The following is a 13572-nucleotide window of genomic DNA, read 5'->3' on the forward strand; positions in this document are numbered from 1 at the left end:
GCTTTAGATATCTGAAAGTAGGAGGGCTCAGTTGAATCTCCAAAGCTGAATCCTTGGAAAACCATGTCAAAGCTACTGGTCTGGTAAATATATTTGTGAAAATCAGCACATAACTTCTTTGTAGTGCAACCTAGTTAGAACATAGAACATTACAGCACAGAAACAGGCCTTTTGGCCCTTCTTGGCAGTGCTGAACCATTTTCCTGCCTAGTCCCACTGACCTGCACCTGGACCATATCCCTCCACACCCCTCTCCATGGACCTGTCCAAGTTTTTCTTAAATGTTAAAAGTGAGCCCGCATTTACCACTTCATTTAGTAGTTCATTCCACACTCCCACCACTCTCTGCGTGAAGAAGGCCCCCTTAGTATTCCCTTTAAACTTTTCCCCCTTCATGCTTAACCCATGTCCTCTGGTTTTTTTTCTCCCCTAGCCTCAGTGCAAAAAGCCAGCTTGCATTCATTCCATCTATACCCATCATAATTTTATACAAATCTATCAAATCTCCCCTCATTCTTCTATGCTCCAGGGAATAAAGTCCTAACCTATTCAACCTTTCTCTGTAACTCAGTTTCTCAAGTCCCGGCAACATCCTTGTAAACCTTCTCTGCACTCTTTCAACCTTATTAATATCCTTCCTGTAATTAGGTGACCAAAACTGCACACAGTACTCTAAATTCGGCCTCACCAATGTCTTATACAACCTCACCATAACATTGCAACTCTTAAACTCAATTATTTGATTTATAAAGGCCAATGTACCAAAAGCACTCTTTACGACCCTATCTACCTGTGAAGCCACTTTTAGGGAATTATGTATCTGTGTTCCCAGATCCCTCTGTTCTACTGCATTCTTCAGTGTCCTACCATTTACCTTGTATGTTCTACCTTGATTTGCCCTTCCAAAGTGCAATACCTCACACTTGTCTGCATTAAACTCCATCCGCCATTTTTTAGCCCATTTCTCTCGTTGGTCCAAATCCCTCTGCAAGCTTTGGAAACCTTCCCCACTGTCCACTACACCTCCAATCTTTGTATCATCAGCAAATTTGCTGATCCAATTTACCACATTATCATCCAGATCATTGATATAGATGACAAACAAGAACGGACCCAGCACTGATCCCTTGTGGAACACCACTAGTCACAGGCCTCCACTCAGAGAAGCAATCCTCCACTACCACTCTTTGGCTTCTTCCATTGAGCCCATGTCAAATCCAATTTACTACCTCTCCATGTATACCTAGTGACTGAACCTTCCTAACTAACCTCCCATGCGGGACCTTGTCAAAGGCCTTACTGAAGTCCATGTAGGCAACATCCACTGCCTTCCCTTCATCCACTTTCCTGGTAATCTCCTCAAAAAACTCTAATAGATTGGTTAAACATGACCTACCACGCACAAAGCCACGTTGACTCTCCCTAATAAGTCCCTGTCCATCCAAATATTTGTAGATCCTATCTCTTAGAACTCTCTTCAATAATTTACCTACTACTGACATCAGGCTTACCAGCCTATAATTTCTTGGAAATAGTTGCTGGATAAAACAGGATGGATTGCTGGATTGTCACATGGTTGCCATGAATGACTTTTCCATATGGAAAATGTTGCAATGCAATGAGATTGAACCATCTGTGTCAGGCTTTTGATAGAATGTGAGACTGGTGATGTAAGTGCTGACCATATTGACATTGTTCATTGGTTTATTGCCAAGTAGGTGCGTCAGGGCCTATGGTAGTTGGTGGCATTATATTGGATCTTTAAAATTTAGGCAAGTTGGGGACTGGTGACGGGGACAGGGGGCATTTTGACTTCGTGCATTTTGACTTCGTGCATTCTAGAGTGAGCAACCCCAGTTCCTCCAGTCTCTGCACATAGCTAAAGTCTTCCATTCTTGCTTCCTTCTAATCTTTCACCTCTGCATCTTCTTCAGCATCTTAGGAACCCTTCTAAATGCAGTGCTCATTATATTCCAACTTAAAAAAAAATTCATGGGATATCACATGGGGGTATAATCAATGTTTAACAGAGACAGAGCATAATTGTCTAGCTTTTATATCCTCCTATGCTTCTATTTATAAAGCCCAAGAATCTCATACACCTTCAAAATATTCTCAATTTGTGCTGCTGCCTTCACAGGTTTGTGTATTATCCCCATTTTACTTTGCTCCTGAAACTCTTTTAAATTTTGCCATTTTGTTTACCTTGCTTTTCTATGTTCTTCCTACCAAAAGGAACCACATCACATTTCTTGGTATTAGGTTTTGTCTGCCTGCTTCATTTGTCCATCTTTGCCACGCTAAATCTCATTGTTATCCTTCTCACTGTTTGCCACATTTCTGCATTTCATGTCATTTGTAAACGTTGAAATTGTGTATCCAGGACGAGGTCATTAATATATATTTCTTTTAGTTATTGTGCAGCATGGTGGCACAGTGGTTATCACTGCTGCCTCACAGTGCCAGAGATCCCAGTTCAATTCTGATCTCGGACGATTGTCTGTGTGAAGTTTGCATGTTCTCCTTGTGCCTGCGTGGGTTTCCTCTGGGTGCTCCGGTTTCCTCCCACAGTCCAAAGATGTCCGGGATAGGTTGATTGGCCTTGGTAAATTGCCCCATAGTGTCAGGGGGATTAGTAGGGTAAATACATGGGGTGGACGAGACAGGGCCTGGGTGCAATTGTGATCGGTGCAGACTCAATGGGCTGAATGTCTTCTTTCTGCACTGTAGAGATTCTAGGACTCATGTAGACTTCGCTGGCTATTTATTGCTTATGGCTAATTGCCCGTGAAAAAGTGGTGGTGAACAACCATCTTGAACCTCTGCAATCCATGTGGTGTAGGTACATCCATGGTGCTGTTAGGAAGAAGTTCCAGGATTTTGACCCACGATAGTCGTTGCAACATTGCCCCCTAGGGTACAATATCACATACTTCAATCCAGTTGACTCTGTCTTTTGCATCTACTCTGCCACGGTTCCTTTAATTCCATGGACTTCGATTTACTAGCAAGTGTATATTGTGGTATTCTATCAATTGGCTAATAAAAGTTCGATCAGAAGTGATCTACCCTCACCCAAACCCTCCATTAGTTAGATCTTGAAGTTTACGGTAGCATTGAATGTAGCATCTTACAGCTCTCACTTTGAACTCAGGTGTCCAATTCTACAGCTTTCAATAGCTTCAGGAGTTAAATTTTAAGTTTGCTTCCCAGGGTGTATAGAGTGTTTGATTTATAAGGAGAGGCTCAATAGACTGAGACTCAGGAGCATAGGAGGCTGAGGGGTGACCTCGTAGAGGTCTATAAAATAATGAGGGGCATAGACAAGATAGATAATCAATATCTTTTCCCAAAGGCAGGGGGGTCTAAAACTAGAGGGCATAGGTTTACGATGAGAGGGGAGAGATACGAAAGTGTCCAGAGGGGCAATTTTTTCACACACAGGGTAATGAGTGTCTGGAACAAGCTGCCAGAGGTAGTAGTAGAGGCAGGTACAATTTTATCTTTGAGAAAACATTTAGACAGTTACATGGGCTCCATGGATATAAAGGAATATGTGCCAAATGCGGGCAATTGGGATTAGCTTAGGGGTTTTAAAATAAAGGGCAGCATGAACAAGTTGGGCCGAAGAGTCTGTTTCCATGCTGTAAACCTCTGTGACTCAATGTTGACTATTCCACTCAAGTAAATGGAACTTAATAATGGATGGATTGCTGTATAATTCTCAGACTGGAAAAGATTTATCATTATTAGAGGAATGGGATTTAGCACTGGTGTCTAAATTGCTGAATAAATTGTGTGCTTGAGGACAGTTTTGGCAAATAGTTTTAATTTGACTGAGTTGGGAGAAGTACCATTTTCACAATGACATTGAACTGATGGTGGTCCTTTATGTGATGACTGGTTGACAAACAAGCAAGTCTGCAGAACACCATCTCATGAAGACTGTGCCCATTAACTTAATGAGATGTCCATTCCATTGGTTCATAGAATCTATGGCACGGAGAAGGCCCTTTGGCCCCAGCCGATCAAAAAGCTCATCTAAGCCAACTCCATTTGCCTGCATTTGGTCCAATTCCCTCTAAACCTTTCCTATCCATGTACCTGTCCAAATGCATTTTAAATGTTGTCAATATCCCTGCCTCGATGGTTTCCTCTGGCAGCTCATTCCACACTTGTACCAGGCTCTGTGTAAAAAATGTAGCTCCTCAGGTTCCCATTAATTCTTTCCCCTCTACTCATCTGGACTGTTGGTCCACTTCTCACTGAATAGCAATGTTTTCATGTTTTCCCAAATTTGTTCCTCATGGGTGGGGACAGGGGGAGACAGAGAGAGAGAGAGATCAGTGATAGTAAACTTACTGGAACTAAAGTAAAGTAAAATGTCTTTATTACTCACAAGTTGGCTTACACTCACACAGCAGTGGAATTACTGTGAAAATCCCCGAGTCATCATGCTCTAGCACTATTCAGGTACACTGAGAGAGAATTTAGCATGACCTGTGCACCTAACCAACACATCTTTTAAGAACATAAGAACATAAGAAATAGGAGCAGGAGTAGGCCATCTAGCCCCTCGAGCCTGCCCCGCCATTCAATAAGATCATGGCTGATCTGTCGTGGCTCAGTTCCACTTTCCCGCCCTCTCCCCATAACCCTTAATCCCCTCTCTTATCAAAAACCCATCAACCCGCGTCTTAAAAATATTTAGCGAGGCAGCCTCCACCACTTCAACGGGCAGAGAATTCCAGAGATTCACCACCCTTTGAGTGAAGAAGTTCCTCCTCAACTCCGTTCTAAACCGCCCCCCCTTTATCTTGAGGCTGTGCCCCCTAGCCCTACTGTCCTTTCTGAGCGGGAAGAGCCTCTCCACCTCTATCCTATCCATCCCATTCATCATCTTATACGTCTCAATGAGATCTCCCCTCATTCTTCTAAACTCTAACGAGTACAAGCCCAGTTTATTCAGCCTCTCCTCATAGCTCAACCCCCTCAACTCCGGCATCAGCCTAGTAAACCTCCTCTGCACTCCCTCCAAGGCCAAAATATCCTTGCGCAGGTGCAGCGCCCAAATCTTTTGGACTGTGGGAGGAAACCAGAGCACCCGGAGGATACCCACGCAGACACAGGGAGAACGTGCAGACTCCTCACATTTAGTGGCCCAAGCTGGAAATTGAACCCAGGTCACTGGTGCTGTGAGGCAGCAGATGTCACACTGTGTCACCATGCTATTTATTAACTTTTATTAACACGTCCTTATCATAGAATCCTACAGTGCAGAAGTGCTAACCACTATGCTACCGTGTCGCCAATAATCCTAGCACAGTCAGCACAAGACCAGCTAGGCAAGGGTGAAACTTAAGGCCCATGTCATCTGAGCCGTTCTCTTAAAGGGGCATATCCCAACATACATAACAAACTAATACGAATTTTTTTTGCACAGGTCAAATGCCTCCATTTGCACTGAGCAGGCAGAATTAAGCATTTTCACCTGCAGCTTGGATATATACTGACACTATATTTATATATATATAAATATATATATATATATATATATACATATAACTGGAAACTTGTGGTGGGCACTATCAATGGTCAGCACTGCTCTCAATTGTTAAATTTATCGTCTTTATAACGCCAGGTACCATGCATTGACTGATGAATTCTTTAGTGTGGTCAATACTTGTATCTGCTTTTCCACATTATGACAACCATTAATTGTTCCAGATTTAGGGTGGGGAAGTGGTGGTGTCATCAGTTGCTGGCATGTGTTTGGCTTAATGCCCAGGTGAACTCTTGTAAGTGGACGACATGCTCTTTCTTGATCGTATGTTGTATCTTAATTAATTGTCATGCTGAAATACAAGTAGAATTGAGGAATGAAATCTGCAGCTGAGACAATTCAAGACTTTAACCTGTAATATTTTGATTTACCTCACTCACCTTAATCTGGCAGAGGGATCTTGAAAGAAAGGACAGTGTCAAGGTATGCAGAAGGCCTAATGCCTGTTTTAAGCAGCCATCTCAGAATCAGATCTGTTCCCTGCTTCTGTATTAAAAGCTTGCTGGGCTATCGAAAAGTCAATTTTTATGAAGCTCTTCCAGGCACATGTGATAGTCGGTAGAAGGGATGGAGACATGTGCACTTGCAGAAAGGTTATGATTATAAACTGTCTCCAAGAAAGTTGCATCAACCCTGGAAATAAGATCATTCCCATAAGTGGATGGTGCAGATTATTGTCACCAGAAGAGAAAATGCTGAAAAATCTCAGCAAATCTGACAGCATCTGGAGGGAGAGAAAAGAGCTGATGTTCTGAGTCCAGATGACCCTTTGTCAGAGCTTTGACAAAGGGTGTTCTGGACTCCAAACATTAGCTCATTTCTCTCTCCACAGATGCAGTCAGACCTGCTGAAATTTTCCAGCATTTTCTCTTTTGGTTTCAGATTCCAGCATCTGCAATAATTTGCTTTTATTTTGTGCAGATTATTGTATTCAAAATGGCAGCCAATAGTTAACGACCTCTCCCCCCCACCACCATTTTAATTAGAGCTGCCTGTTATATCGCACAAACATTGTGCAGGGGAGGCTAAGAAAGAAGATCATTGCAGAGTAAACAGGTGCACTCAATAAAGTCGCAGGGTTTATTTTATTACAAGTGCCTTATATAGTTGATTTTTGGCGACCAAAATGATAGGCTGAACCAATGCAGTTATTAAAGGTTCAACATCTTTCAGTCAAGCAGATTAACTCACCTGATTTTTCACTTCTCCCAGGAGATTGCCTCTGCTCCTCACTAGGTAGGGGTATCTGCTTCTTAAGGATATAACACACCTCAACTGGCTTGATGGACCAACAAGTCCTTTTTGTCCAAATTTGAGTATTAATGAAAAAAAAGGCATACTATTGAATCTTTTCATTCAGCACTCATCAGAATTGAGACAAGAATGCCAAATTTCAAAGGGAGCAACAATTTATACTGCATGGAAAAGGTGAAATAGTGTGTACCAAAGCTAATCCGCTGGATAATAACTACCCTGATCAGATAGCTGTGAGATGTGTATCACACGTTCTCACAAATGAGCCTAAAGTTATCACCTTCGGATGTGAAAAGTGCCTCGTCTCTCAAATTACCCTGGAAGTGTAAAGTATTTCAAAAATTTGAGCAGCAGCTCCTATGTAGAAGCAACGCAAGTGGCATTTTTACTAACAGGATGCTGCCATCTTATGGGCAGCATGGTGGTAAAGTGGTTAGCACTGCCGCCTGACAGCACCAGGAACCTGTGAACAAAAGAGACCCCAGCCCCCACACACTCACAAGCCCCCCCGACCTGAAACGCACCATGGCTGCTACAAAACAAGCCCCTGATTTCCCCACCCTCCTCCCAACCCCGAGTAGCACAGAGTAGTTTGAAAGCAGAAACTTACCTTCTTGCCCATCCTCTCTGCAGAAACACCTGAATGTGGCTTTTGTACATGAGGTGCTTTCCTGACTGATCAGCCGCAGCGAACAAGGTGGTTAAGCCAGGTGAGCTGGGATAATTGGGAGTGAAGCCCACTAATGACATTGTGATGAATGCAAAAAAATGCAAATAGATGCTTTGCCCATTTGGAGCGGGGTCCTAATTGTGCCGATTCTTTTTTTATTGGTAAAATGGGAATGGGCGCAAAAACAGGTGCCATCCCACCACTCGCATCACATCCAATTTTGTGATATTTTCCCACTGCAAAGCAGGTGCAACGAGGTCATAAAATTCCTCCCAATGTGGACACAGTAGAAGAGAAGGAAGAAGAGCAGTGGGGGTGAGGGATCTAAGCAGAAACGTAATCAATAAAACAGACCCTGAAGCTAAAACAGACTCTGGAACCAGAGTACACCAATTAACAATGTCCAGTTTTCAGATAGCTGGAGGAGATATTTGACCCATCACGTCTGTACTGGCTGGCCCTTTGCAAGGTGGCACTGCTGCCAGGGATCTGGTTCAATTCCGACCTCGGGTCACTGTCTATGTGGAATTTCTCCCCGTGTCTGCGTGGGTTTCCTCCGGGTGCTTCGGTTTCCTCCCGTGCTCCAAATATGTGCGGGTTAGGTTGATTGGCCATGCTAAATTGACCCTTAAGTGTCTGGAGGATTAGAAGGGTAAATATGTGGGGTTATGGGAATAGGGCTGGATGGGATTGTGGTCAGTGCAAACTCGATAGGCCAAATGGCCTCCTTCTGCACTGTAGGGATTCTATGATTCTAAAGAGGTGTTCAGTTCGTGGTTCTTCCCTGCTCTTTTGTGTCCTGGTCCTATAAACATTCCCTTTTCAAATACATAACCAGATCATGCGCAAAAATGTATTTATTCGTGCATTTACGGCTGTTTCCCTGTGATGAAAAACCCAGAAGTATTGGGAAGGCAGTAAGCATGTAATTGATGTAACCCAGAGGAGTTTTATCCGTGATAGAAGACCTAGAATTTGCTCAGTGAAAAAAGTAATGATCAAAAATGCCATGGCGTTGAGATTAGAATGACTGCGGTCTGGATAACATCAGCAGGGGTATCTTAGCAAGCAAGCACAATGATACATTCTATAGATGTAATGTTTTATTTATTTTCATTTTAATAAACAGGTAACTAAATTCAGGCACGTAAGAACATTGCTGATAAAAGGGCAAAGAACGTAAACTACATATTTTGACACTGACTCTTCAGTCTGTGCGGATGCCTAATACATCAGAGGTGATGTTGAAAGCAGATTGAAGAAAAGGGGATGGAATCCAGGCAGCGAATAAGTATTCTCAGATGGCATAAAGGCATTTCTGACTGAATGATTGAGTGCTAAGTAGATTGCGAGAACTGTATTAAAGGAGAACTTTGGTGTGGGAGTAAGCACTGGGGATGATAAGTACTTACCTCGAGATAAGTTTTGGGTAATTTGTTTTCCGAGGGGTGATCAATTTGTCTTTTAAATAGTCCAATTTGCAGACATCCTTTGTGTACTCAACCATGGCGGCTGTGAAATGTGCTGGGAGACAGAGGATCTCTCAGACATATTCCCTCTCTGAACATTGCTGTCACGGTGATTGCACCGTGCCTTTCCTCTGCGTCCGCTTTGATCAAATAATTGGTGGACACAGTTAAAAAAAAATAAATGAAAGACTCAGGACAGATTTGGGAACTAGTGAACCAAAGTGGTAACAATCTTCCCACAAGACGCCCCTCGGAATCTGCCATCCCATTCACACTTTCAAATCTGAATTGGAGGAGGTTGTAAAGAATAATATTAAAAGAAACAATGAAAAATAGAAGTCCCAATCGAGTGATAAATACATTTCAGTCAAGGCATTTGGTCCTAAGGTAGGTGCCTCTTTAATAAACAGCGTATGTCTGCCCCTAATCACTAATTAATCAAGTTACCCTCGGAATACTAAATCTTCGTTTTATCTCCTTTTTCAGGATTGCCAGTATGACCCACCGACCGGCTGTGGCACATTAAGCGGAACATGAAGAGGTGGGGGGAAAGTGACAGGTCCTAACAGTAAGCATCTTTGTTTAACTTCAAGACAGGATAAACACAGACCGTCATACCACTTGACTTTTTTTTTAACTCTTGCCCCTACCTTTGGTCTGCAGTGACTCCATGGTGCGGGGGGTGGTGGGGTGGAGGTGGGTGGGGGGGGGGGGGGGGAACCTTGGCCAACACCCACTCAGTCATGTGTGCAGAGGCCAGGGTGAAATGGTACTCTTACTGAACCGCAGCAGCTGGCAAGTGGAGTGCAACACATTTCATCGTCCCTGATATTCAGGCGCAGGTTTACTTACAATGCTTTTACAAAGAAAAATCGTTTCACCTCTTATCTCAGGCACTGCATCTTTCTCTTTGTTCAGAGCCCTGGGGCAGCCCATGTAACATAAGCAGATAATTCATGATAAGATTCACGGTATGTAAGAAATTGAGTTGTCAACACCACTTTGTGCCACCTCAATCCGTGACAGGAAATGAAAACATTTACTAAAAGTGGTAGTATTGTTTTGACTAGTAACTTGAACTGTTAACAAATGTGATTTGGAAATGTATGCCTTTTGGAACCCATCCAGTGGGTATGTTGCTTTTCTTTCTCAAAATAGTACAACAGCTGATCTGAAGGTTCACCTCCACATGGGAAACTAGCTCAGCTTGAGTGCTTAATGTACAGAATGCCTTGCGAGTGCTAAACTGAACATGTGTCCTCTGGTGCAATGTTCTCTCATGCCTGCCAGAAGCCTTGTTTCTGTTTAATCCATAGATTAATTCACAGAGGTGGCAGGCAGAGTGAATAGTATAAAACATACAGAGAACCTGTGGCTGGTTTGGGGAAATTGAATATGCCAAGGAAAAGCTCCTGTGTTTCACAGTATTAAGTAAGTGACCATGGTTTGTAGGACACTAACCATTTCCTCCCAGTTACTTCACCTAGCCGACAGAGAAAACAGTTTCCTTCAGCATTAGGGCATGTTGTTCAGCAGGAGAGTACACACAATAATTTTCAATTTTCTTGTCTTTCATGACATTGTGAGCTTTAGGTAGGGGTCATGGGTGGAAGGGGGGGCTGGTAAGATGGCGGCGCGGGCTCGTTGGGCCGAAGGGCCTGTTTCCCCGGCTGTTTTTGTTCTTTGTATTACTGGCTAGGCCAGCATTTGTTTGTCCACCCCTTTCAGAAGGTGTTGGTGAGCTGCCTTCCTGAACTGCTGCAGTCCGATTGGCGTAGGTATACCCACAATGCTGTTAGGAAGGGAGGTCCAGTCACAGTGAAGGAACAACAATATTTTTCCAAGTGAGAATAGTGTGCAGCCTGGAGGGGGACTTGTAGCTTGGTGTTCTCCCACATGCCTGTTGACCTTATGTTTTTAAATGGCACAGGTTGTGGGTCAGGAAGATACTGTCAATGGAGCTTGATGAGTTGCTGCATTGCATCTTGTAGATGGTGCTCACTGCTACCACTGTGTGTCAGTGACAGAGGGAGGGAGTCGATGTTGAAAGTGGAGGATTGGGTACAATCAAATCAGCTGCTTTGTCCTGGATGTTGAATTTCTTGAGTGATGTTGGAGTTGAACTTTCACCAAGAGAAGGTTTTATTCTTTCATGGGATGTGGGAGTTGCTGGGTGGCCAGCATTTATTGCTCATCTCTAATTGTCCTTGAAGGGACAGTTTTTAAAAAAAATCAACCACATTGCTGTGGCTCTGGAGCCAGACCAGGTAAGGAAGGTTCCTTCCCCTAAAGGACATTAGTAAACCAGATAGTCTTTTTTACAGCAATAGTTTAATGTTCATCTTTTAATTCCAGACTTTTTCATTCAATTCAAATTTTGCCATCTGCCATGGTGGGAATTGAACCTGGGTCCCCAGAGCATTACCCTGAGTCCCTAGAATACTAGTTCAGTAACAATACCACTGTAGTGGCATGGAGGTTAGCACTGCTGCCTCACAGCACCAGGGACACGGGTTCAATTCTCAGCTTGGGTCACTGTTTGTATGGAGTTTGTTTGTTCTCTCCGTGTTTGTGTGGGTTTCCCCGGGTGTTCTGGTTCCCTCCCACAGACTGAAAGATGTGCAGGTTAGGTGAATTGGCCATGCTAAATTCTCCGTCAGTGTATCCAAACAGGCGCTGGTGTGTGGTGACTAGGGGATTTTCACAGTAATTTCATTGCAGTGTTAATGTAAGCCTAAGAACAAAAAAAACACAGGCCCTTCGGTCCTCCAAGCCTGCACCAACCATGCTGCTTGACTTAACTAAAACCCCCTACCCTTCCGGGGACCATATGCCTCTATTCCCATCCTATTCATGTATTTGTCAAGATGCCCCTTAAAAGTCACTACTGTATCCGCTTCCACTACCTCCCCCAGCAAGTTCAAGGCACCAACTACACTCTGTGTAAAAAATCTGCCTTGTATATCTCCTTTAAACCTTGCCCCTCGCACCTTAAACCTATGCCTCCTAGTAATTGACTCTTCCACCCTGGGAAAAACCTTCTGACTATCCACTCTGTCCATGCCTCTCATAATCTTGTAGACTTCTTTCAAGCCACCCCTCAACCTCCGTCATTCCAGTGAGCACAAATCAAGTTTCTCCAACCTCTCATCATAACTAATGCCCTCCATACCAGGCAACATCCTGGTAAATCTTTTCTGTACCCTCTCCAAAGCCTCCACATCCTTCTGGTAGTGTGGCGACCAGAATTGAACACCATATTCCAAGTGTGGTCTAACTAAGGTTCGACAAAGCTGCGACATGACTTGCCAATTTTTAAACTCACTGCCCCAGCCAATGAAGGCAAGCATGCCGTATGCCTTCTTGACTACCTTCTCCACCTGCGTTGCCACTTTCAGTGACCTGTGTACCTCTACACCCAGATCTCTTTGTCTATTAATACCCTTAAGGGTTCTGCCATTTGCTGTATATTTTCTATATGTTTTAGACCTTTCAAAATACAATACCTCACATTTGTCCAGATTAAACCCCACTGCCATCTCCCCGCCCATGTCTCCAACTGATCTATATCTTGCTTCATCCTCTGATGGTCCTCATTGCTATCTGCAAATCCACCATCCTTTGTGTCGTCCGCAAACTTACTGATCAAACCAGTTGCATTTTCCTCCCAATCATTTATATATATTACAAATTTCTAGCTGGAGGTCTGTAACTAGTGGTGTGCCACAGGGCTCAGTACTGGGACCTTTGCTACTCGTAATATACATAAATGACTTGGAAGACGGAGTACGTGGTGTGATCAGCAAGTTTGCAGATGACACAAAGATGGCTAGACTTGCTAATAGTGAGGAACAGTGTCAGACAATACAGCAGGATATAGATAGGCTGGTATATTAGGCAGAGAAATGGCAGATGGAATTTAATCCAGATAAATGCGAGGTGATGCATTTTGGAAGAAATAATGTAGGGGGGAGTTACACGATAAATGGTAGGCCTATTAAGAGTATAGAAACACAGAGGGACCTGGGGGTGCAAGTACACAAGTCCTTGAAGGTGGCAGTATAGGTGGAGAAGGTGGCGAAGAAGGCCTATGGTATGCTTGCCTTTATAGGGAAGGGTATAGAGTATAAAAGCTGGCATCTAATGTTGGAGTTGTATAGAACGTTGGTTCACCGGCATTTGGAATGCTGCATCCAGTTCTGGTTGCCTTACTACTGGAAGGACGTGGAGACCCTGGAGAGAGTGCAAAGGAGGTTTACCAGGATGCTGCCTGAGCTATGAGGAGAGATTGGGAAAATTGGGGCTGTTCTCCTTAGAAAGGCGGAGAATGAGGGGAGATCTAATAGAGGTATATAAGATAATGAAGGGTAGAGATAGAATGAACAGAGGTAAGCTTTTTCCTAGGTTGGATACAAAAATTATGAGGGGCCACAGGCTTAGGGTGAGGGGGGGGGGAGGCGAGGTATAATTCGGATGTTCGAGGGAGGTTTTTCCCACAGAGGGTGGTGGGGGCCTGGAATGCACCGCCAACTAGGATGGTGGAGGCAGGCACACTAGAGTTGTTTAAGGCTTACTTAGATAGGCACATGAGCGGACTAGAGATGGAGGGATACAGG

The 13572-nt window shown here is 43.7% G+C and overlaps 1 long non-coding RNA gene across 1 annotated transcript in view; it reads left to right on the forward strand.

The window, feature by feature from the left end:
- The window catches only part of LOC145345145 (uncharacterized), a 371118-nt gene that overhangs the window by 250744 nt on the left and 106802 nt on the right, over positions 1-13572 (forward strand). The window contains exon 2 of the long non-coding RNA XR_013887034.1: positions 9443-9524. This is a non-coding gene — a long non-coding RNA (uncharacterized LOC145345145). The remainder of the gene's footprint in view (positions 1-9442; positions 9525-13572) is intronic.

Source organism: Carcharhinus amblyrhynchos, chromosome 7, assembly GCF_965287045.1.
Source record: "Carcharhinus amblyrhynchos chromosome 7, sCarAmb.v2.hapA, whole genome shotgun sequence".
In the NCBI taxonomy this organism is placed as follows: Eukaryota; Metazoa; Chordata; class Chondrichthyes; order Carcharhiniformes; family Carcharhinidae; genus Carcharhinus; species Carcharhinus amblyrhynchos.